Source organism: Motacilla alba, chromosome 7 (genome assembly GCF_015832195.1).
Source record: "Motacilla alba alba isolate MOTALB_02 chromosome 7, Motacilla_alba_V1.0_pri, whole genome shotgun sequence".
Lineage (NCBI taxonomy): Eukaryota > Metazoa > Chordata > Aves > Passeriformes > Motacillidae > Motacilla > Motacilla alba.
This window is the reverse complement of record NC_052022.1, coordinates 21,734,880-21,759,985: the sequence shown is the minus strand read 5'-3', so window position 1 is coordinate 21,759,985 and position 25,106 is coordinate 21,734,880. Positions and strand designations below refer to the sequence as shown.

At 40.6% G+C, this 25,106-nt stretch overlaps 1 long non-coding RNA gene across 1 annotated transcript in view; it reads left to right on the top strand.

Annotated features, from left to right (window-relative positions):
* The window catches only part of LOC119703058, a 32,169-nt gene extending 8,790 nt beyond the window's left edge, over positions 1-23,379 (top strand). The window contains exons 2-3 of the long non-coding RNA XR_005257537.1: positions 19,312-19,435; positions 21,475-23,379. This is a non-coding gene — a long non-coding RNA (uncharacterized LOC119703058). The remainder of the gene's footprint in view (positions 1-19,311; positions 19,436-21,474) is intronic.
* Positions 23,380-25,106: the final 1,727 nt, after the last annotated feature.

Genomic DNA, 25,106 nt, shown 5'->3' with positions numbered 1-25,106 from the left:
GTTCCTTCATGCGTGTCTTTAGAGAGGCACAGAATGTCACTTGTCCATTTTAGGCTATGTGTTGCTTTAAAAGGGGAAGAAGAGAGCAAGGCAGCAATTACCATGCTGGAGAACCCCTGCAGGTCATCCCATGCCTGCTCCTGCCAGCTGCTGGCTCCCGCATCCTCCTTCTCCTCCCTCAAAACGCTGCCATGTTAGATAAAAGAAGGTGGATTTTGCCACTAATTGTGCACTGCAGCTAGGCAAGAAGTGCAATTGTGTTAGTTCTGGGTACAGACTGTTGTGAGCTGCCTGGGCTATCTGTAGAACCAAATGACCATTTGACAGCCAAGAGCCCTGAGGTTCACAGTTTTTAATGACCTTCTCGCTTCAGCGCATCCCACAAAAGGACAGGAAGCAAACAAGTGTGTAGCATCTAGCTCTTGCTAGCTCAGTGCTTTCTGAGTTTTCTGGAGAAATCTTCAAATGATTGCTTTATGCTCCCAAGATATCTTAGATTTTTGCACACTGGGGGACCTAAGACGGGAGTGGGGGGAAAGCAGTGTGGTGACAGCTCAGGTCACTCTGGTATTCCCAAGGAATAGCAATCAGCTAGAATACTGATATGATGAATCTGGAAATAAAACTATTGTAAACCCTTGTGACTGGCTAGGGGAGAAAAGAGGTTAGACCTTTGGATTGAAAATGTGCCCATGCACACATGCACAATGACATGTTTTAATTTATTTTAGGGCCATTCAATCTACGAAAGTGTTCATTATTTTGAAATACTTAATGCTGTTTCAGAATGAAAACAAATGTTGAAGTATAGGAAATTCCTGTGGGACAGAAATTGTGTTTTTTACCAGCTCTAATAACCACCATTGCAACAGCATGAGCAGTCAATCAAACAGGAATTGAGCCAGCACAACCCCAGGAAAGTTCCTTTCATCCCTTCTTTATTTGAGAAGCAAACCCTCAGTCTTTTTGCAAGCCCTATTAAAAGTACAGCTTTTGCAGAATGTCTGGGGGGGGCATGAGAGTTGTCTGCTTGGGGCTGGGTGTGAGGGAACAAGTACCAGACTCTCCCAAGCCCCACAAACTTGCAAATGGTGTTGCCACCTGAAGCTTTCCACGTTGAGTGCCTCTCCTGGAAGTGTCACAGAGGAGGGTGATGGGCCCCTCTGCCCAGCCACCTGGAGACCTCCTGTGGTACCTATGGCTGATAGCTGGATCCTCAGGTCTCGCTCAATGTTACCCACACCAGTTTTGGAGCTCTCCTGTCACCTGCTCTCGACAAAATGTCTTTCTTACTGCATAAACTGCTGAGTCTGGTGCAGCTTTGCACCCGGACTGCTTTCAGGGCACAGCCCTCTGCAGAGGGCAATGCAGCCACCCAGAGGGAAAACAGATGGCAAAGGTGGCACTTGTGGGTAACTGACTGAAAGGATGCCTAGCTCAATTCAGGCTTGTCATGCTGCCCTTCCTGCTTGCTCCTGCTAGGAGGTGAAATCAAGAGGGAGTGTTTCATGATCAGGGTGATAGTGAGATTGGCCAGATGCGATAGGACTTCCATATTACCCAGAAAATTATTAAGCAGCACAGGCTGTTCTGTTAGAAATGTCCTCTGCTGGTCTGCAGCCAGACCTCACCTCCTGCCAATTCCTGATGCCGTCCAGCAGCTGTGGCTGGGATGGGCAAGCAAGGCATCAGCACTCACAGCTTCCCAACACGTGTCTGCCATCTCGTTCTGTCTGACAGCACTGGGACTACAGCTGGGTGCTCTGCTGGTTTTCTTATTTTGGTGGGCTTCTATACCTAGTGTCTGCATCTTTTGATGACTGCGTCAGAAATTTTGATAACTGCATTGTCTGAAGTTTTATTTCTCAATATGCTGCTTCTCAGTCTTTGGCAAATGAATGTGTGCTGGCTGGACTTAAAGGTTTTCCTTTGAATGAAAACTTGTTTATTATATACAGAGAGACATTACTAAATAATTACTACTAATAATTTTATTTTCTTTCATTCCAATGACACATACTAATTGTAATCCTCTGAAATGAAAGAATACTTCTGAATACAAAATTTAGTAATAATTTTCTTTATCATATGCTTTTAGTATACTGTATCTTTGTAATCAATTAATTGTAATAATTTTCAGCTAAAAATTTGAAGTCTCATTTTCTGTCATGTATTACAGAAATAACCCACAAAACGTGAGAATTTAACAACTTTAATATTTACACTAAATATTTTTTTCTTTTACTGAAACAACTGAGTCTTTTGTGAAGAAAAATAAGCAAAACCAAACACAAAAGCTGATTTTTATTTTAAGCCACATTGTTGTAGCTCCAAGTTCTGGCTTGATGTGAATAATTGGCAGATGTTTTGTTTTCATTTATGTAGCAAAAAGCAATGCTGAGAAGCAGTGCAGTAGGCCAGGACACTGACCTGGGCTCATAATCATACTTCTCTAGCTGGGGATATGTTCAAATTATAATACCGGTAATGGCCAAGTATTTTTATTCAGTTGCATAAACTTGAAATTTGAAGTAAAAAAGATAACTTTGAAATTCTCAGACCTGTCTCTGTCTTGCCTATAAATTTATCAATTTCTAGGCTCAAACAAAGCATGAAAAATCTAAATGCTTTGGCAGATGTCCCCTGTGTGAACAACTCCCTGTTGGCTTCCTATCTATACAGAACATGAATGTTCCTTATTCTGCTTCCAAATGCGGCTTCACATGGCAGGGAAGACTTATACCGTTGCTTTGTTCAGGAGGCAGAATCTTAACAGGAAATACTTTAGGAAATTTTTTCTTAACTAGTTCTAAGAAGCTATATTGGGGCATCTTATTTTGAGTGATTTCTCCCTATTTCTGCAATAGTCCTGTTGATTTAAGTCAATATGGTCAAACAATAAACATTTCAATAACCAGGTCAGCATGTAGTATTCATAAATTCTTGCGGAGCTGCTCTATATCCATCATGCAGTATAGTAAAGGTTGAACACCACAGCCTTATCCTATTTTTCATTTTCCTTAAAAATATGCACATCCTTTAAAAAATCTTACCACGCTGTTATTCATAGGTTCTGGGAAGCTGTCACGAAACATAACAAAAAGAAGTGTACGTATAATTGTAAGGACTCTAGCAGAGATAACAAGGAAAAGTTGAAGTTTCAAGTACTCATTCAAGTCTTGGTTAAGGAAAATTATTTGTGTTTCTCTTTGGTCTTTGGCACACAAGGTTCGAAGTAAGGAGTGCCCAGCTGCAGGTTGTCTGTCTGTGTAAGCATGGTGATGTTACTGTTATCAGTTGTTCTTCCAGTGTCTGTTCATAGTACATTTGTTCTCATTGTGATAGGATTACATGTAGGTATTCAGAATATCTAAAGACCTTCCACCTAAGTTTTAACAGAGGATGCAATTAACTTGAAACAGGTCTGGGATGAAAAGTTTGAACACAAGCTGAGAAAATTATATGCTTGTGATGGTTCAGAATAATTTGCTTATTTTGTATGGAGGGTTTCTTTTTAATGCAGAAATTCTTCATTAAAGTATGACTTTATTTTTCATCAGTATTTTTAACTCTCTGCTAGCTTGAGAGTTTCACTGGGTGTGATGATTATCAGAAACAATTTTTGTTTCCTGTTCTTTGCTGCTTCTTTATTTTTCAGCAGGTTTTGCTTAAGCAACTGAAACAGATCAGTCACCTGCTTCCCTTCTTGTATATATTGTCCTGGTTCCCATGGTACAGAGAATTGTCCCACTCTTAAGAGGAGACAAAGACATCCTGGGAGAAAGTGGGCCTTGGCTGGGGAGCAAACAAGCTGATCTTATGGCACATGGGTTGTGCAGGTTCTGGCCACCAGTCACCTCCCAGTTAACTGGATGTCACTTAAAGCCCAAGGCCTGCCATCCAAGCGCGAGGGATTAGTTTGTGTGACAACGCGGTGCGCAGACACCGTGTGAGAGAGAGGTGCTGTTACATTGCAGTGAGCTGGGAGAGGAAGGCTGCCTGTTATCCCTCACCAGACCTGCCACACACAGGGCAGGCTCTGCTCCGCCTGTGCCAGCCCCATCAGCTGCTCTTGCTGCTGGCAGCTGCTGCTGCACCCCAAGAGTCCCTTTGCTCGGGGTGCACGACCCCATACATTGCACGGCCTCAGTGGCTGCATGGATTGCCTCTGCCTTGAGGGCACCTTTGGCCACTCAACAGAGTTACAACTGCAAGTTCGAAGGAAGGAAAGAATGCAGCTGTACCAAAGTGCAAGCCAAAGGTGCTAAGCAAAAAGAAATGGCGCAGACATTTCAGCTGAAGTTGAATGTGAGTAGGGACTTGCTGGTTGCTGGTGGGGTTGCAGTGGTGGGTTTGTGTTTGTATAGTGGGAAGACATTCATGGCTGTAGAAATTTGGATTTGGAGAAAAACACCTCAGTTACCTTTATTAGTATTACTTTAAGTTTATACTTCAAAATTGGCTAATGGGATGAGAGTAGAGCTGTGCTGGATAATTATCCCACTTCCTAGTATCTCCATTCCAAACACAACTGGAAATGCCTTGATATTGTCCTATGGATAGATAATGAATGATCAAAATAATTCAAGTGGAATTCTTTTTAGTCATTGCTCACTACCAAAATGCAGAGTCTGCTGTACAACGAACACAGAAAATAAAGGCAGCTCCAACATGAAACATTGAAGGGGACAAGATAGGGTTACAGATGAAATCTAGGGATACCCCATTAAATTTTATTTTAGCAATTTTCATTCCCAGTTTCTCTCACAAAAGCCTTGCAGCAGGAGCCATGTGCTTTGCTATGCCTTTGGAACTGCTTCTCAACTTGGCTTCTTGTGAGCCAGATGTCTGCAAAATTTGCTTGGTCCACGATACTCACCAGCAACAGTTAATTTCATGTTCAAAGACTAAAAGATGATGCTGACCTTGGAAAGGGAAAAAGCTCCCCTCTACCATTATCTGATTGCCTGCCCCCTCAAGTGAAGGGATTTAGGCAGAGAATGATTCACTTTGAACTTGTGTGGACTGGCACTGACTCCATTGCTGTCCTGCCGAGGGAATACTCTAATGTTATAGTTAATTCAGTGTCATGCTAGTATATAACATTTATGTACACCTTGCCTGGACCCTTCTTAGAGGTGGAAAACCTTGGAAAGCACTTTGGGACTCGTACTTGGAATATACAGGTCAGTTACTAGCTCTCAGAATTCAAGAAGTGCTTTATCTGTTTTGTGGGTGGCACTATAACTTTCCATAGGAAGTGTTTGCTAGATCCAGAACTCATTAGTGAACTGTTAATGGTTCATCTCAGTGTTTGGCCCTGAACTGAGATGCTGATGGGCTGCCAAGGCTTGTTCAACAAAATACTTCCAGAGAAATTCTCAGGAGTACAAGATCAGCATACACTTCTTCCCCCATCTCTGTAAAAAATATAAAAGCTATTTCAAGGCATCTGATGCTAGAATCTGTTACTAAAATAACAAGAGTACAGGATGTTTTTCCACTCTCTAGCTCCAGCCCTCCTTTTTGCAATTATATCCTTTTCCAGAACAGTTCAGCTTCATATCTATGGCACCTAGCAGCCATGCAATTACTCTAGGACTATTTCATACAAAGGAAAGATGTAGCTGAGCATTAATATTTTTAATAATGTAAACAAGCAGTTGCTGCAAGCCAAGATTTTTGTCATTCCTCTTAAATGAAAAATTGACATTGAGTGCAGATTCCTATTTTCAGTAGGAAATTAAATAGTTCAGGACACTTTTTAAAAAGCCTTTCACATAAAATTTCAGTATTCTTGCTGAACCAAGAAAAAGAGCTAGAGGATGTTTTTCCTCTCTGGACAGCAAGTCTCAAGTCAACCAGGACACGGAGAATTGTTTTAATCTTTTATAAAATAGTCACTAAAGTATTCAGGAGTGAATGAATCCACGTGTTCTGGGTCACTCTTAATGCTTTGTAGATAAGGAGCAAAGGACAGCTGAAAACATGGAGCAGGTGGCAGAAAAGCAAGGCTTAAAAATGCATTGATGGCATCCAGCAGATGATCTTGGATAACTCCTGCAGATAAGAAACACAAGTGTCAGTTAAGAGTCTGAGCAGGTACAAGCATTGGTGAGAGGATATTAAACGTAAGATTAAGGGCAGTAGTGGATCATGATGTTCTACAGGAGGACAAAAAAGCAAAGGTTGTCCCTGTAAGATGCTGTGTGCCAGGAGAGATGTACAGTGTGTTCTCTTTTAAACAGGTGTGAAGGTGTAGAATTTAAATTTTTTGCCTCTAAGGCAAGCACAGGTCTTGGCAGAAGTGCAGGTCATGTCCTTGCCCATCCTCACCCTAATCTTGAACTCAATGCAAGCAAAGGAAGATAATTCCTTTCAGCTTCAGAGCACTTTGGGTCAGATCTCCTGCACAGTACTTGGCAAGGACCAGGTACCACTGCTATGATCTTTGCTGCAGCCAGCATTCAAATTAATTTGAGAACCACATTACTGGTGTGCTGCCATTGCTGCTTAGGGATAATAGCTTATCCCTGCAAAGACAATAAGTGTGAAAGTCTCTGCAGATGCTGTCTGGGGCATTCCTAGGCAGGAGGGAGAGCTTGGCGCCATTTTTATAGTTATGCCTGTTAAGATTTAATAGATGGAAAGTTTCATTAGTGAACTGTGTTGCAATTAACTTGAAGGAGGTTCCAGCTTACTGTGTGCAGTCCTTCCTCAGAGAAAGTTGTTTACATTTCCTTTTGTAAATTATTGGCTCTTCAGCACTTGATTGTTAGTGAATAGCAAAGGCTGTGATTTAACAAAAAACCCACCAAGAACACAACATGAATTTCTCATTACTCCAGCAGAAGATTGGGCCAGTTTTATAACTTTATTCCTTTGTGAACACCCCAGTCGCTGAAAGTCAAAACTGAGTTGACTCAAGGGCAAGGGATAAGACAGAAATGCAAATATCAGAGAAAGGTTTCCTCCTTGGTAACATCTGTAATGAGGATTAATGGGGTAGTGACCTGTTTTTTGTTTGGTTTTTTACCAGTCCACCCTGAGGCCAGATCCTGCATGCTTCACACAATACTTTCATTGCAAAATAGATTAGGATTTAGGCCTGCTCAGCCTTGTGGGTGACCTGCCATGAGAGAACAGACACACAATTCCTACCAACTTTAGAGCTGCTGTGGATGGATTTTAGTGCGCTTACGGGGGATTTGCCCTGTGTTCATCCATTTGAAAGAGGAATATGTGGCCGCATGAAGCTGATGGATGTTCATAATAACGGAAGATCATGTTCTTTGAACCTTCTGGGTCTTCTTGAGAAGAGCTGTATCAGAGCAAGCAGCGGCTGAGCTCAGCCCTGATGAGCCCACCCTCTGCCAGCGCCCAGCTTGGCTGCAGCACAGAGCCCTTGCTCCCTCATGAGCCATGAGCTGGTGCTAGTGAGATGTCTGGGGGAGGCTTCCCCCTTTGAGAGGCTCTGGCACTCATAACCATGAAGGGTAGGCAAACTACTCTGAAAAATTTTTCTTGATTCAGAAAAAACTTCCTCTGAATTCTATCGAAGACTTTGTCCAAAAAAAGAAATTGGTCGACCCGATTTGGACAAGTGTAATGCTAGAAAATTTGGGAAACAGAGATTGTGTACTTGACCATGAAGAAGTTGTGGTGACCTGAATGAGTTCTGTGTGATGGCAGTTCAGAGCACCTTAACTGGTGGTTGTGCTTGTTTTCATGTACAGAAGTTTCTTCTTTGATTGAGACAGTGCAGAGCTGAAAAACTGGTGTCAACAGGAGCTGGAAGGTTTTTGCATTTCTTAATGAAATGGGAAATCTCTGTGTGATGTCTAGTGTGTGACTTATTCTAGGCCTGGTATCATAGCTTGAAAATGAATGAACAGAAATAAGGAAGATATTACACTGATTTATGATAAATTAACCTATCTATAGAGTATTAAATATCTGTCTCTGGAGAGATGTTATAAAATCTAATTATTTTAAGTGTAACGGTGTAATATAACTATTTAACATTTTCCTGCTAGGATGTAAAATTACTAACCAGTGTCTTAAAAAAAAAAACCACAAAAAACAAAACAGAGGAAAACAGGAAAATGTGAACCAATCAAATGCGTTTAATTTTGATTTTAGCTGAAATTTCAGTAATTGTTTCATTTAGCACCGAAGATATTTTTTTTTCTTTTAACATATTCTTGTAAAGGGTGAAATCAGATTCATCAAAGCTTAAATACTCTTAGGAGCAGAGTGGCCTGTCTGAACTCTGCTGGGGGCAAGGTTTGCAGGGCTGAGGGTGGAAAGCTCTGTCAGAGTGGACACAGACAGGCTTATCAAATGGCCCATGTGTACACTCCAGTCCGGACCACGTGGGCCAGGGTCAGGGCTGGAAAGTGAAAATTCCTCTTTCTGCCATTGCTAATCCAGCCAAGTGTCTTTTTCAGAATGAATGCCTCCACCTGCAATGCCACAGATGAACCATTTTCTATTAAAGATTTAGGGAGAGCAGAGAATGGAGCACCATAAACTACATTTTAGTCTTACCTCAGGGACTGATTTATAAGAAGGGAAACTGAGAGTCAGAAATGGGTGCAAGTAACCTCATATATTGGGTTATTGCTCCATGAGCCCACTCAGTCTACTGGAAGATGCTTTCTCTTCCCTTTTCTTTCTCTCATGGTACAGTGACTTACTTTGGGAGGTCTTAGTATTTTTGAGGAAAATCTGAAAAAAAAATCCTGCCCTGCTTCATATTTGATTGCAATTGAGAAGGCCAAGGGAAAAGTTTTGGACAGGTACAACTAATTCTTTACTTCTTATTTTGATGGCTTTAGAGTGAAAAATAAAGGATGAAGTGCTATACAGAGGAAGTGGATGTGTATGTGAGAGACAGGGCAAGGTGTATCCATTCAGAAAAACAAGTTGTGATTGCCTTGACACATTGGCTGCATCACTATGATCCTGTCCAAGAGCAGGCATGGCAAAAGTGCACACATGCCCACACACACTGCCACCACGCCTTAACAGGGAGGGACATGTCAGCTTTTTCTCAATTTTGGATCTCACTACTTCATTTAAAAAAATGGGATATTGTTAATTAACACTAAAATTCCTAAGAGAGTAAGTTGAAGTGTACTGTGAGGCAAGAGGTGGGCCCAGGTCAGTGTGAATAGGATGAAGAGCTTCTCCAGAATGGTCCCCAACACAAATATTGAATCTGGAGCCATCCTGAGGTGAGTGTAAAGGTGGTGCCCTCACTGTGGTGGGCTTTGTCAACAGATGGGTTTGAGGCTGAGTAAATGCAGTTGTGGCTTCAGCTCAGTGGGACAGCAGTGCACCAACCCACAGCGTGGGATAACCTTCCAGCCTTCCCTGCCTCCATCAAATTATTCATAGTATTTGAGTGCTGTAATCCTAGAAACAATATTTCCAAAGGCTTAAAAGACATGCCATGTAACCTTTATTAGTTTATCACTACAGCAGAGACACCTCCAACTTGCTTTGATTTAGTGACACAACTTGTGGTTAAAAGCTTTAGGCAAGGCCACACACATGCAAGCAGTGACTAGTGATTTGGATAATTAGTAAGAATGGCAGAGCCCTGTCTCTTTACATGAAAGGTAGCAATGATAAGCAATTAAAAATGAGCTGTAAAAGGTAAAATCATGCGGCAATATGCAGTGCAATAGACCAGGTTGAGTAAAGCAACATAACAGCTACACCAAAAAAAGGTAGGAGAATGAAAGGAAAATGTACTAATTTTGAGTGGTGTTTTCAATGAAATTGTTTCTAAAGGTGCAAAGTGGAGAATCATCAGCTTTTCTGATATAAGGGGTAGCTCCATCAATGTGGCCAGTGTCATGATGCTTGCAAGATTTATTTTCTCAGAATATTTATAAAATGTTAATGGAGCACCTTGATGGTATAAAAAAATCCCCAAAACACCACAATTAACCAGAAAAGTATGAGGTACAATTAATGTTTTCTCTTACAATTCTTTTCCTACCTCATAGCTTTTGCTCATTACTCAAGTGAACCCTACTTGGCCCTACCACGTGTTCTCTTTGCACTGGGGAGGTTGCAAATTGGCCTGCTTTGACAAATTTGGGTTATGTACCCTTTTTCTGCCTATCTACTCCTCATTTGCCTTCTGAAACTGGATTTCTGACACAGCACCATTTCCTTGGCAATAGCCTTCCAGATATATATAGTGTCAGAGAAAACATGAGAATAGTTATTAATTATTTCTAAATGTTTGGCTCTATCATCGTATAGAAGTTGTGATCAATAGAAGAAATAAGAGTATGTTATGGATGCATTTGATATGGAAATACTTTTTGAGGGAAATATTTCTGTGGAAATGAGGATTGATGTGTGTCTATGACTTAGAACCTTAGAACCTATCTGGAAAATAAAAAATATTACCAATGGTGTACTGAGAAACAAGGAATTCAAGTAGTTCAAAAATTTCAGAAAGATTTGGCATAAGGTTGGATGATCAGAAATAGTTTGAGACTTCCAGTTTTGTCCTTCTCAGCTCTCTGGAACATTGAATCATGCAGGGCACAATAAAATTGCAAACTGGAGCAAGACTGTTAAATAGCATGGTTGGAAAAGATCCAAACATGCTCACACATCTAAAATCTGTTCTTTTGAGTGAAAACCTTGCCCAACAGTTTACATGTTGTGCTAGCTTCAAGGAAATACTGCATCAGTTTGATTGTAATGTGGCTCATAGAGCAGTATTATTCAGTGCACTACAGGGTTGGGCTTTCAGGGATCATTTCCTGATTTTCAGGATGTCCGCTGAGATCCGTGGCACAGAGTGTGATGAGAGAACTCTTGTAGGCCTTTCTCTGTTTGACACAAAGTGTACTGAGTGTTTGTGTTTGAGAGCATTGCATGGCATTTAGGTCAATGTGAATCCACTTCCATGTCTCAAACACTGGGGCTTAGAGGTGTGGAATAGCTTGCTGAATCAGTGATTCAGGTTTTTTGGAAGATATGAACTCCTTAAAATCAGGACTCTCTCTCTGTTTTAGATTATTTGTTTTTAATGAATGGTCAAATAACAGCATAGGCCAGAGTTAACATGAGAGGGAATCTAAACTTGCAGCCAGAAAGCCCTCTGGGATTTTCCCCAATTGTAATGGGTGCATCCAGCCACCACTCTCTTGGAAAGAGCACAGCTGTGATCTGTGTCAAGGAGTAAGGGCTGCTCTGAGATTGCTGGGATTACCTGATTTGCATCTTCAGTTGAAAGGAAATTCTAGCTAATCAATGGACTCAGCTACACTTGTTTCAATTTAAATAAGCAAGTCTAAAAGCCTTCTCTGCACCCCTGTTTGTTTAAGTTGGCTTTGTCTCTTTGATCTCATGTTAACATACCTTAATGACAGGTAATGATTGATAATGGTGTATTGTAAAGTTCGGGTAATAAATAGTGTTTTACTCATAATAATGCTGAATAATGTACTTTTTATGACCCAGTTTGATGGAAAATTTCCTTGTCAACTCTGCCTAATTGTCCAAACAAACCACCCATTACTTAAAGAGATGCATGTCTAAACTAGACACATTAATTAGGGTCATGACTGAGCTACACAAAGGAATATAGTAACACTTCAGTTATCTTTAACTATGATCTTTCGACAGCAGTCCTAATGTTTAACTGAAGTTTAATGGGAAGCTATTGTTTACACTATCCTTTTGTAGCTCACAGATGTGTTGGAATCAATCCATAGTGGCTGGGTGATGGGAAAAGTGGTATCTCCCTGAAGGTCTTTAAAGGTCACAAGCAGTATTAGTTTGAACACCAAAAATGACAAAATTGAGTAAGACAGAATGAAAAAGGAGGAAAAAATAGTTTCTGGGGTTTTACCCATTCAGAAACTGAGGTCAGTAAACATCACATTCCATTGAGTTGAAGGTTTAAAAAGGGCTGGTTTTAGGTGTCAGCCTTCTGGAGCACTGTACTGGGGAGTGCTGTGCCAAGCCCTCTGTGAGTGCTGGCACTGCCAGTGTCCCGTTGGCACTGAAGTTTTGATAATGTAGTGAGGCCTCAGAAGGACCAGGGCAGACTTTAAAATAAATGCCAAACTTCAGAAAACTTTAGGCATAGTGAATCACCCCAAATTATAAAGAGCAATGAAATTCTAATTCTATGAAAACATCAGCTTCCAGGAGTAGACTGACCTGTAGGACCAAATAATTTTCTAATGAAGGGTATCTTTGATGATGAGTTCTGGTCCTTTTAAATAAACAATGCTCACTTTCATAAGTACCATACAAACAAGTGTAAGATACTGCTGGTAGCAGAGAATTTGTATTCTCTCTCACTGCCCCCATGCAGCAGAGCGTTTGCTGGGCATTGAAAGCAGCAGCTTCTGTGCGAGGCTGTGTCAGTGTGCTTGGAATGAAATGAAAAACTCCTACCTGTCCCCTTCCTACCTCTTTTGTTTCCATTCAGTATCAAAAGTCTAGAAGATGTTATGCCAGAAGGGATTTGTCCTTTTTATCTAGGAAGAGAAGTGTTTTTGCTATTTGCATTTCTGAATTGCTTAGCTGCCCAAGCATGCTTTATGTGTGCTGCTTGAAATGTGTCATCAGATCACGTGTCCACTGTTCTCTGGCTGATGTTGGACTTTCTCCAGCAAATATGGATTATGTTAAAGCAGGTTCTGAATTGACGAGAATATGTTAATAACTCCCAGATGGGCATCTTTGTGCAGGGAAATACAAGCAGTCTATGGCAGGAGCTAGTGTTTGGCAGGTCCATCATTCCGTCATTAAAGGCCACATTATTACTCCCAACTCTGCTTGCATGACAATTGCTTGCATAAACTCAGTCTCCCAAAACCAAATAGACACAATTTGCTTTTATATATACTTTACTCTAGTAAGGAATCTTTTTATGCCAGCTGGTGCTTCCTCCAGTTTATAATATGGATTTTTATAATTAAAGAATAGGGTGAAATAAGCACTTATGTTCCACAAATGCACACCTAAGGTCATTTTTCCAAATGTGTGATATAAATATCAGCTCAGAATACTTATACTACCACTGTGAAGATGGTATTATTCAATGATATGTTTATCTAAGTTTTGCTTGGAATTACAATTGGATATGCTGTTTAAAAAAAAATTATTTCATGCTCTTAAAGGGGTTTGAAGTCTTCCTATGACTTGATAAAAATAATCCTTCTTTCCACTTACTTGCATGGATTGGAAGGAGCTGTTATAACTAGATAAATGCATAAACAATATAAGCAAGTGTGAATTATATGATAAACATATCTTGATCACCCCACTCATTCCTCATCTACTAATCAATTTTAACAAAGCATTCCAAACTGTCCATCCAGCAACCATTTTCAAAGTATGAATGGCTGGAAAACATAATTTTCTTCTCCATCCAACAGTTTTCCTCAAACCTAACCCACTGAGTATCCAGTTGTGAACTTAAAAACAAATGCAAAAGCTATGTTAGGCTTTTTGTGGTATCTAAAATATATGAATTGTTAACAGATTATATCTTTTACTGCTAGCTGGAAGTGAAGCAAATACTTTGTATTCTGGAAATGGGAAATGTAGAGACTCTTAGTTCTTGGGCTTATCTTTTGTTCTAGAGCCACGTGTCCAGGAGTTGAATCCTACAAAGCATTGCCTATACTGAAAATCTGATGAGTAGTTACCAGGTTAACACTTAAACACCTTCCAAAAATAATAATAATCTTTTTGTGAAAGGACCTAATTATTAAATCACGGAATTGTCTAGATTATTCCACCACAAGGTCAGTGATCTCTATACCCTATTTAATGTAGTCTCACAAACCCATACATGTATTTTCCCATGTGCCTATATTTAAACATGGATTTTGACTGACGCATCCATGATCATGATGACTTTATTGTTCTTAACAATAAAGAGGGTAAAGTATATGTTTTGAAATAACATCTTCAAGTCAGCTGATGAGACTTCACATTTCTCAGCACATTCTAGGGAATACTAGTGTGTTGGGGCAGTATTTTCTGATGAATGTCAGTACTATCAAATATTTGGATCTGATGCAAGCATCAAATATATCATGAGGGCTCCTCTTAGTTTTGTGCTTCTCTAGTCTCGTTCTGCATTTCTGATATTATTACTCTCAAACTGGCACTTAATTTTCTTGGCTCTTAAAATGAGTGTTGTAAGAGTAGTTGAATGTAATATGTGGTATTTTAATATTGTGACTCTTAATGCTACATAAAACCTTTGTTTCCTACAGGTTTATTGAGCTGGTGTATTAGATTTCCTGCTGCATGAGCAAGAAGATTATGGTGGCTTACGTCTAAGTATACTTTTGGGAGGCATTTTGTGTTTTCTCTATAAATAGTCTTTCTAAAACACAATTGTGAAACTATTAATGTTTATATCACATTATACATCTCTCTAAGTTTACTGTGATGAGTATACAGGGTGGTAACAAGAGGAAACCTTTTTGCCTAGGAAACGTGTTCGGAATTGTTATTGTCAGAAGCCTACTAAAAGGCAATTTTTTTGATATTTACGTTATCTGTAGGATAGTCTTGGCTTATTACACTGAGTCATCCCTGTTTTCACCAACAGTAAAATTACATCTTTTATGGAGTTAAGCACTTCAATGGAGCTTGCAAATACACAGCTTTGAGAAGAAATTTGGGTGCTCTGGCTATTCCTATTTTTGTCAGAAAATGGTGAAATGAGTCAATTGCAATTATAAGTTCTTCACAAATAAAATTTAGGCATGGGGATGAGAGCGTGTGCACAGCAAAACTTGTACTTTTTACCAGGTAAATGTTTTTACCTTAAGCAAAAAAATGCATTTATTATGGACTTTCAAGATGCAAACCCTAGAAAGATCCTTCATCTTGCCACACACGGAAATTGTATGCAGGGGGAGGGATGTAGAGGCAGTTCATACCTGTATTACTGACCGCCATCCTTTTCCAAGGAGCAATTTCTTCACGATTTGGGAGAAAATGCTACAGGTCTAGTTCTGTGAGCTCCCCTGCAGCCATTTTTCCATCCGTATATGAACGGTCACTTGGATTACATTTTGGGAATGTAACGCGAGTGAAACGAGCGCTTGGCGCACGCAGCGGGATGAGGATCGCTGTCTCCGAGCGGGGCCGGCTGCGCGGGCGAGCTCCCGGCGAGCCCTCCCGGCTCCGGCAGCGGGGCGCGCTGCGGGTCATCTGCAATTTGCTGCGGGCATCGTTACCGCGCTCTGCCTGCGGGGCAGGATTGCGGGCAGGCCGGGAGCAGCTGCCCGCCGGGCTCCGGGCAGGTGGGACCCGCAGCTCCCCGCGCCGCCGCCGCCGGGGACACCGAGCAGCTATTAGGTCAGATGAGTTACATTAAGTGGCAAGTGATAAATTCAAGATGACAATTCAAAACAGCAGTGTTTCTTCTGGTAATTAATTCCAGTGGTGCCTGAGGCGGTGCTTAGCTGCTACAACCAGTGTGGCCAATGCTGAGCAGCTAATGAGAAAACATTACAGCAAGGATTAGGGGCCGGTGCATTCTGGCAGGATGAGGTCACTATGATTAGAAAATATTAGTTCAGGCTTAATGCGATAAACTGACTATGACAAAGAGACTATATTTTATCTTGAGTGGTTAAAAGGCAAAAATTCTTCTTATTTATTTCTTGTTGTTTTTTTCCCTTCAACCGCCTCTTACTTTCTGCCTACAGTCCAGTGGCACCAAGCGTTGCTTTGGCGCTGTCACAATCAAACCCTGTCAAGGCGAGTTACCTACTGCAGCCAGACGCAAATTCTTCTCTTTATTTGTTTTAATTACTTCTGTCAGGTAACAACACTCAGCTTAGAGGAAAGAGCTGTATGGTTGTTACCTATTAGCAGAAAGAATGATGAGAAAGTGACACTTGTACTTTCCTACTGCCTTGGGTGAGTGGCGCTGATGGGATCACATGGTTTTGTCTCACGGAAGACAATCCCACCTCAAACTGTGATGATGCTGGGGATGTGGGAAGGTGATACAAGAACAACCCTCCCCTGCTGCTACAGCATGGCTCTGAGGGGTTACTTGTGAAGAAAGACCTGTACCCAATGGCACTTTAAAAAACATTTCTGTGAGTTTTTTCCAGGCTGTTATGCTATTCCCCTGTTATAGTTGCAGGATTTGTGTTATTCATAAAGTACTGGTGCTGTGTGCTGGCCTAATGGAAACCTGTGGGTTATAATGTGCTTGCTAAGCACTTCTACAATAGAGATGAAACAAAGATCGTGGAGTGAGACTTCTTTCCTATTAATTGCAAGGATATAGATGAGATCAGCTGCCTATTGTGGCACTTGGATTCTTTTGTTGTCTAAAGCCTGAAGTAATTTCCACATTTTTGTTTTCCTCTTATCAAATTTATGTAACAATAATTTTTAAACTGAAATCATTATAAGTACTTCAGCATAAATGTTTCCACAGAGCAGATAAAAAGAGTTTAATCACATCAGCAAGACTTCAACTGGTCCCAAGTGTCACATAACATAATTAATTGGCAAGCTTGTAACCTAATTCTTACATTATCTCAGAATAGATTGAGCTATCAGGGATGTTCTTACCCTGTGTCTTATTGGAGTACATACCTTCATCTTTTAAGGAAAAACAAAAAAGCTTTTGGCTTTTTTAAAAAAAATTTAATCAAGACCTAAGAGTGTGTTTTCTTCTCTATTTCACCCACCTAACTTGTCCTTTAGAACTACTCCAGTATACTCACAGAAGAAAATATAGATTCCATAGAGTTTTTCTTCTAATTCAGTTATTTTTGAACACAATTGAACTAATATAGTAAAAAAAAATGTTCTCCAAAGTAAAACCTGGAATGGAGTTTGTTTGAGTTACAGCAGTAGTTTAAAAATACTTGTATTAAATACAATGACTCTTTCAGAAATTTCATAGACTTGCAATGACACTAATATTATTTTTCTGAACAATTAAAGCATCATTATGGGTACTATGCTGCGATCTGAAAAATGACATTTATATGCATGGTACTGAAATCTTTTTGGACATCCAAGATAATTATATAAACAGAAAAAGAAGTATGCTTGCTCAGGTTTTAATTACTTTTTCTATTAGATGCATGGGGAGAATTATTTTCAGGTAGGTCTTCATTTTCAGGGAGAAGAAAAAAATATACTATAGTTAAACCCTATAACCCTGCCTTAGAATCTCTATTATTTGAAAGGTTGGAAACTATAACTTAAGTATATTGTATGCACCAATTTGACTTTGATCTCACTGTCATTTATTTTTAATGTTTGAATTTTCATATAGACAAAGCACCTTAAGAGCATATTAAGTTCTCAGGATAATTGAAACATGTTTTAGGCCTAGGTAGGCTTTGGAATTTCTGTAGATTCCTACAACATCATTCTAAATTGTTTCATTAATACTGATACCAAATAAGATTTCAGTAGAACTTCCATACTTCTAAGTATGAGCTTTTAGGTAGACGTTTATGTAATACACAGTAAAAAAGTTAAAACTGGATTTTCAGCATGGCTGTGGGATTTGGTTGCACATGGGAGGGTAGCTAATAAATCTGGATGTTAATCCTGATATAACCACAAAACACCTTGAGCTCAAAGGGACCTACAAGGATCATCAAGTCCAACTCTCAGGGCTTCTCTCATTTAAATCCTAGAGTGATTTAAATACAGGCTTCTATTTAATCATAGCATCAGAACAAATATTTTATTTCAAAAGTTTGGCCAGGGTTTTGACCAGTCTGTGAGGTTTTCTGTGTTCAAAGCAAACACACAGTGATTTTATAAATAGATTCTTCCTCAAATCCTGATGCCAAACCTTTGTGGCTGTTAGAAGAGACATGCTGGGAAACTTTTTGCTCTGCTCTTACTAAACCGAGTATAGTTTATACTCACTAATACCTGCATTTATGTATTCCTCTGCTGTTCCTGAAGAGCTGTTTAGGGCAATGAGCATGGAGTTGGCCGAACACACAAACACTGAGAGATGACAGGGTTTTGCTGCAGTTGGAAACTTGGAGAAATATAATTGCATCGTTGTCTCTCATTGTGCTCCCACGTGTAAGTTGCTTAAATGTCACTTGATGTTGCAGGCTCTCACTCTTCCCTTGCCCATAACCCTTGCTCACCCCGCACTCAGCCGTCATGATCGCGATGCCTGGGCCGGAGCACGCGGCGTTCCGGGGGGACTACTGAGCAGGCGCTGCCGATCATCGACCTGGCTATTGTTGTTTGTGGTACTTACTGGTAAACTTCTGCAATCGATACAACATGAGCCCGCCTAGCTCCTGGGAATGCAAACCTGAAGCAGTGCACTTAATCTTGAGGCTGGCTCTTGCTCCCTGCTCTGCTGCTGAACCGGGTAGTTGGCCTACTTGATGCGGCATTATTGCTGCAGGGGTCAGGTGTGAGCCGGCGTGGCAAGCGCTGATGAATGGCTGTTTGTGATGGAGCACCTCTCCTGCCCAACCAGGGACATTTCATAATGATGGACCATAAGTGTGCATGCAAAAGCCTCGTAGTTTGGTTGTGAGCTCATACAGTGAAAGCTAAAGAAGTCTGTGTGTTACTTTGAAACAGCTATTTAGGAAAAAAGAATGAATGAGGAAAGCAAGGTCTTATTAAAACTTGAAGAAACCTTCCCCTTAGTTACAAAACTGTGGGAGTGGCTGCAAATACAAATATTTTCCTGCCATCCTACCCGCATTGGTTCCTTTTCCTTGTATGTTAAAAAAAGAGAAAATCTCTGGCCTTCAAGACTATTTCTTAACACAAATTATCTCTTCAGGAATTTATTTTATTTGAACTGTGTTCTCCAACACAAGGTATTAAATTTTGTTTGAAGCTGATAATATGGGATGAGACTGGGTGCTCAAGTTTCTCTTCTCTAGAGAAGAGAGAAATCTTTGTGAATGAAACAAACTGCAGGAAAGCTCACTTTAATGCTGGAGAGAGCTTTCCATGAGGTTTCTTCCTTGAAAAGAAAAAGCTGAAGTAACCAAATAATCATTTCTGGATTTATCTAGACTTAGCCATTGATTACATAGGTTTTCACATCTCCTCCCTCTCTTACAGACGTTGATTATAATGCCCAAACAAAACCCAAAGAACAGTGGGCACTAAGTGCCACCGAGTGTGGCACTAGTTCACCACTAAAACCACAGGCCAGCAAGAGCTGTGAAATGGGCACTATTTCTCTGTTCTACAGCTGATTCAAAGTCATATGATTGTGCTTATGGATCCAGAGATTCATAACTATGGAATTACTTCTTGCAGATGTAAAGCACTCCAGAAAATCGATACAGGAACACCCGTGCATTGCGATTTCAGATGCATTAACCAGCCTTGCATAAGCAGCTGTCCTAAAGTCTGTACTGAGGAGGACCTGAAAGCTGGTAGGGTAAGTCCAACACCCTTTGTGGTCAAAACCACCCCTTAGCCTGTGGACAAGCATTACTGCTGAGAAAAATGTGTTTTCTGCCTTAGAAATTCCAATCCTGCATGCTGATGCTTCACAGTAAAAAAATTCAGCTGTACAAGTAGAATTCTAATGCTCTTTCATTGTGAGTGTTGCACGTTTGAAAACTGTTCTGTAGTAGGAAGAGTTTTGATTCAAATATTTGCCTGTTTCCTAAACCAGTCCAATAAATAGATGAGTTTGTGTGCAATCCACAGCACTCTTTCTAAAGACAAATTCAGTACTGACATTTTAAAGATAGTATTTTCATGATGTTAGTATTTATCTAACCATAGGCCTTTGATTGCTTTGTGATACTTAACACAATGCTCCCCAAAATTTCCCTTGTCCTTTTTTTTTCCTCAACCCTAACACATGGACATGAGATTCTCACTAGACCATTACATTTTATTACAGAAGACCTGCATTTATATAAATACAGATTTAGAGAAGGATAAGTGTTGGAAGGCAGAGTTAGCTGATGAGAACTGAAACTACCCAAATAAGGCCTGTTGGCTTTAAGTGGGTGTAAGCCACATTATTCCTGGTCATGACTGGACTTAAAAGTTGTGAGTTTCTGGCACGAGTCCCTAGAGTGTGACTCACTGCGATAGTGATTGTGCTGGACCCTTTAGTGCTTGGCTGTTTGATTTTGCTGTGCTGCATGAAGTTGTGTACAGATTTTGTGAATAAAAAGAGCCTCTTTTGTATATGCAAGCTGCTCCAAACTACTGCGTCTGATGTCCACAAAGAGCAGCTAGATGCAGTGAGGGATTTTTTTTCCTGCTGATTCCATTTTCTTGTACAAAGGCAGTGCAGACTAAGAGAGGTGAGCCAGTGTGTTAGGTCACTCTGGGCAGCCTCAGAGGAATAAGTCCTAATTTTGTAAACCGGTAGCAAAAGCTGATATGTTTTTACAGGTAGGGGAGTCAGAAAAATCAGTTTGGACTGAGAAACAAGTAATTTACAAGAAATAATATGGAGGAAGCTGATAATTCAGCAGCTCCTTGTGGTCTTTCATTGCTTGTTCCTCCCACTGCAGTGCTGCCCCTTACTTCATGTAGTTATTCTGAAATGTCTGAAAATGATCTCTTGCAAAAATGTAATCCATTAGAAAACCCCCATCCTGCAAAGAGTGTGGATGGTTTTGTAAAGGGGACTCCACTTATTTTCTTACTGAAATGCTTTTTTTCTTGGTTATAACTGTGGCAGGAAGCAATAGCATGAGGTCAGTATGGAAATCTGCAAATGGTCCAAGGTACAAGGGAGAGATGAGACATGGCTTTGGGCTCAGGTCTTTCCCACTGAGCCGGGACTCTGGTGTCCAGCAGCAACAGCTGCAGGATTTAGACATGATGGCCTTAATGAAGAGCTCTGAATTGTATTCTAAGAGCTAAAGCACCAACATGGGAGAGGGCAGAATGTGCATTTGTAACTGGTAAAAGAAGGGGAAGGATGTAATGAATGATTAAGAATGCAGGAAGTAGATACGGTCCTTAGGGTGAATCAAAGAGACCCAATTGTAGTGAAACTAAGTATTAAAATAATTTAACTAAATGTAAGTTCTATTAGGTTAGGCAGCAATTGTAAAAAGAAAAAATCCTGAAAGCCCCATTTCTGAGATTTTTTAAACTGAACAAGTCAAAAGACCAGAAAATATAATGTAGATAGCATAATATAATGATAGGAGGATAGACTTACTCCAATAGGCCTATTTAATTTCTATTCCTCTGAGTCACTTAAGCTATTTATGCTTAATTTTACATAGTTATGACTACAGAGTATAATCATCCAAATTGCAATAAAATCCTTATAACAGATTAATAAAAAAAAAGTGATGTCTCATTTTGCTTCAGTGAGCTAACATGCCTCAGAAATGAATGACAATCCATGCTGCTGGGGCAGCAGCAGGGTCACCAGTGATGCATTTAAGTAATGTTAAGTCCTATACTCAATTATAATCCTGTATTTTATTTTTCCAGAAGTAAAAGCCACAAAGCAGAGGATCCTGAGTGCTGTAAAACTATGAACTGCAATACATACTCCAGAGCTCCTGCCCACTCAGCTCTTAACCCATGAGGAGGTGATGCCCTGGCTTTGGCTTGTTTTTAGGCTGGTACCCTTAGCCACAAGTCCTGAGTGTGTGGTTCTCTTTCTGCCTTGCCCCTTTGAGTGTTCCGTCTGACTTCCTGCTGGAGCAGAGGGCAGGGACCAGGAGCTCCTTGCTTTGCTCCCTGGGTGGGCAGGGACGTGATGAGCTCCTGCCATGTGCCAAAATCCCCAGGCAAGGGAGGGAGAAGGGGAAGAGGAGGCTGTGGGCCCATCTCCCCAGGAAGGATGGGGTCCACTGTAGGCAGCACCCAGAACAGACTAGCACCAGGACCAGCATGTGCAGGTACACTCAGTTCTTCATTTGACTCCTAACATACTTGTTTCATAGCATGGCTGTTTCCCCAAACATCGTATGACTTGGTTTCAGTATTGTAAAAACAGTTTGGACATCAGTATTTCATTTGCACTTTGTCTAACACAACCACTAGAAACTCTTCTTTGGAGTTATGTTTACAGCTATTTGCAGAGAGTTATCCTGATGGCTTCTGCTTTGGTGCCTGACTGACATTTAGAACCCATCTCATGGAGGTCTTGTGGGGTTCTCTCCCTGCCCTTCCCTACCCCCTTATGAAACTATGTTCTGAATTTTCAATAGCAAGAATGAACTGTTAAAACTTAGCATGGCAAAAGATGTTCTGAATTTTGCTAAGAACTGTTTTGGTGTTTGTAACTGGCACACAGCATAATTTTAATTTCTATCTAGCCAATCGTAGTGATACACAAGTTAGATCATCCTCAGAATGGTCACTAAACTCAGCCCTAGGACTCCTGGCTATGACACAGAAAATTTTGAGCACAATAAATGTAATTTGATTGGGAAACATATTTTTTCATCACATTTATTTTAATTAGAATGGAAAGTGATGTGAAATTCCTATTTTGCAAAAAAACATAAACTGTTACCTACTAATGGGTTAAAAATAAACAGAAGCCTTCATATAAAAAAAAAACCCAAAAGAAACAGAGAGAAACGGTAATGACAGTTTTGAAGTATCCAGTACCTGTTGTGACAGGAATAACAAATTAATTGGGACTATAACGGATTCTTTGTAAAGGTGAAGTAAACACACTTGACTGTATATTTTTCACCATCAGTTAAGTCTCAATTGGTTCTAAAAATAAACAGAAGACATTGAACAGTTTTAATGGATTTTGACACCTAGGTATTATGCTGTCACTCCAGTATAAATGAATCATAACTTTAGACTGCGCCAAGGAATTACTACACATTTGGAGAAAATTTATGGTGCACCGGGCTTTGAATCATGATGTGATATCAAAACTAAAGTCACAAGAGGAAAAAAGTCTGGCATAAATTATTATTTACCCAAGCCACACATATCCATGTGAACGCAACAAGTATGGTTTGCAGGGTTAGTTAGAAATGGCACTATAATTTCTAGGTGTTAACACCTCTCTGAGCGGCTGTTCTGGCAGAGCTCCCGGGGAGCTGCATCCAGAGGGGACCTGAGCACAAATGCTGGGCAAACCACTGCAGCTGCCAGATGTTTGTTGCTTCTCAGAATTTGACCTAATTAAGAGTTTACCAATGAAGAAGTTAAAAGGAAGAATTTCAGCATTTGAATTTGCAGTTATGGGTTAGGCTTAAATGTACTTATTTTAATATCTAATGCAGGACTTGCAGATGATTAATTTCTTACTTTGGGGTCAAAGACACCTTAGACTTTTTGTGGCTGTGAACATCTCTAATGTGATGGGTTCAAGCTGGTTGTCTAATTTGTGGTCATATAGGTAGGTAAGCCTTAGAATATACAGGCAGGCATATAATATTTGCTGAGTCTTTATCTTGTAATTTATTTGAAAACATGATAGTTTGTGCAGTTGCTTAGACGATGAAAGCATGCTTGTTAATACTTCTAAAGAAAAGAGGTATAGACAGGTATACTTCATAGGAGGCTCAGTTGTGTTCAATGCACAAGTGCAGAGTTGAGGTTTTTTTAAGTCCTCATCAAAATTATCCTGCTTTTAAAACCACTTGTTTTTCAAGCACAAGGCAGGTGGTTGTCAATACTCAATCTACAGTACTTTTACTTTTACAGCTTCCTCCACAGTTCCGCCTGTTTTTCAAGGTATTCTGAACTCATCTTTTCTAGAATTTTGGCTTAAAACCTGACTGTTTCTTCAGAGCTTATTATAAAATTATAAAGAGAAGAGATGCAGTTTTAAGACTCTATTAAGCAAAAGGGAGCAAATCCAAAAAAGATTATAAGCAGGCAGAGAAGAGGTTTTGTCCAGAAATCCATAGCGTATCGGTTTATAAAGCTTTCACACATTCTGGCCGTAATGCTTTACAAAAGTGGATTGATTCACTATTTTTGACCTGCTGGGAGGCTAATCATTTGTTTAATGACTTTGGTAATCTTCCCTTCAAGCGGTGGTACGGGTGCTGAACTTGCTGCTGATGGCCATAAGGCTCGAGGTCAGATCCTTAACTGATACAAATGCTCCCTTCCTCCTCAAGCCAAGCCTGGCAGCACTGCCTGCCTGCCTGCCTCTCTCTCCTGCTCCCACGTTTGTTTTCCAGGCTCCATCCAGATGTTGCCCTTGTGTGGTGCCGGTGCCAGAGTGGGTGGGCATCCATCCATCACCCTGCTCCACAGCACCAAGAAACTTCCAAGATCTGTCATGTGACTGCAGCTGTAGAAAGTGTCCTGTTTCTGCAGCTGTCACCGCCCCTTGCTGCAGCTATTAATCTTGTAAAGAGACCAGTGCAATGTCTGAAAGTAACTTTGCATCATCTTTTATTAACCAGGTTAGTGCCGAGGTCACTAAGCTCCTCATGTGCTCTTCAGGAGGGGTAAGGAAGTTGTCTGTAAAGTGTTCCCTGTGAGACATGGTGTTCTCCAGGGCTGATGCTGGCCAGGGTGTGTTCAGGGCGTGTTGAGAGGAGTCACAACACAACCTTACCACTCCCAGTCTTGGGTAAGCGTGTTTTAAACCTGCCTGCTGGGCTCTAGTGGACAGTTTTAAAATGTGCATCAGGTATAATGAATTGGTGAATAAACACTTCTGTGATAGCCACCTCTTTCCCCAAAACTGCTGCCAAAGCTTTGCCAAGCAGTGGAAGCTGCACACAGCTCTCCCTTGGGAGCTTCAAAGGTGGAAAGTCTCAGCTAATCAGAAATATGGACGTGTATATAAAATATGCATTATTCTAATCTGGGTTGTTATGGGAGAAACTGCATCCCACTGTGAGTGTAGAGTGTCCTCCCTGGTGGCAGCTGGTGTGTGAAGAGCATGTGGAGAAAAACATGGGGAGGATGTTTACTGTGTGCATACTGTGCGGGTTTTAATGCTTCCTCAACCTGTAAAGGGAAATTTCCTGGGCAAAGTGGGAGGCCTGTGCTGAGCATCCTGAACTGGGGTGTTGGCAGGACTGCTGTAAGATTCTGAGTTTATCTGGTGCTGATAGCATCCATCCTGAAGGGGATACAGCATAGTGGGGCTTGGCATCCAAACATTTTTTACATGAGTTGTGAGC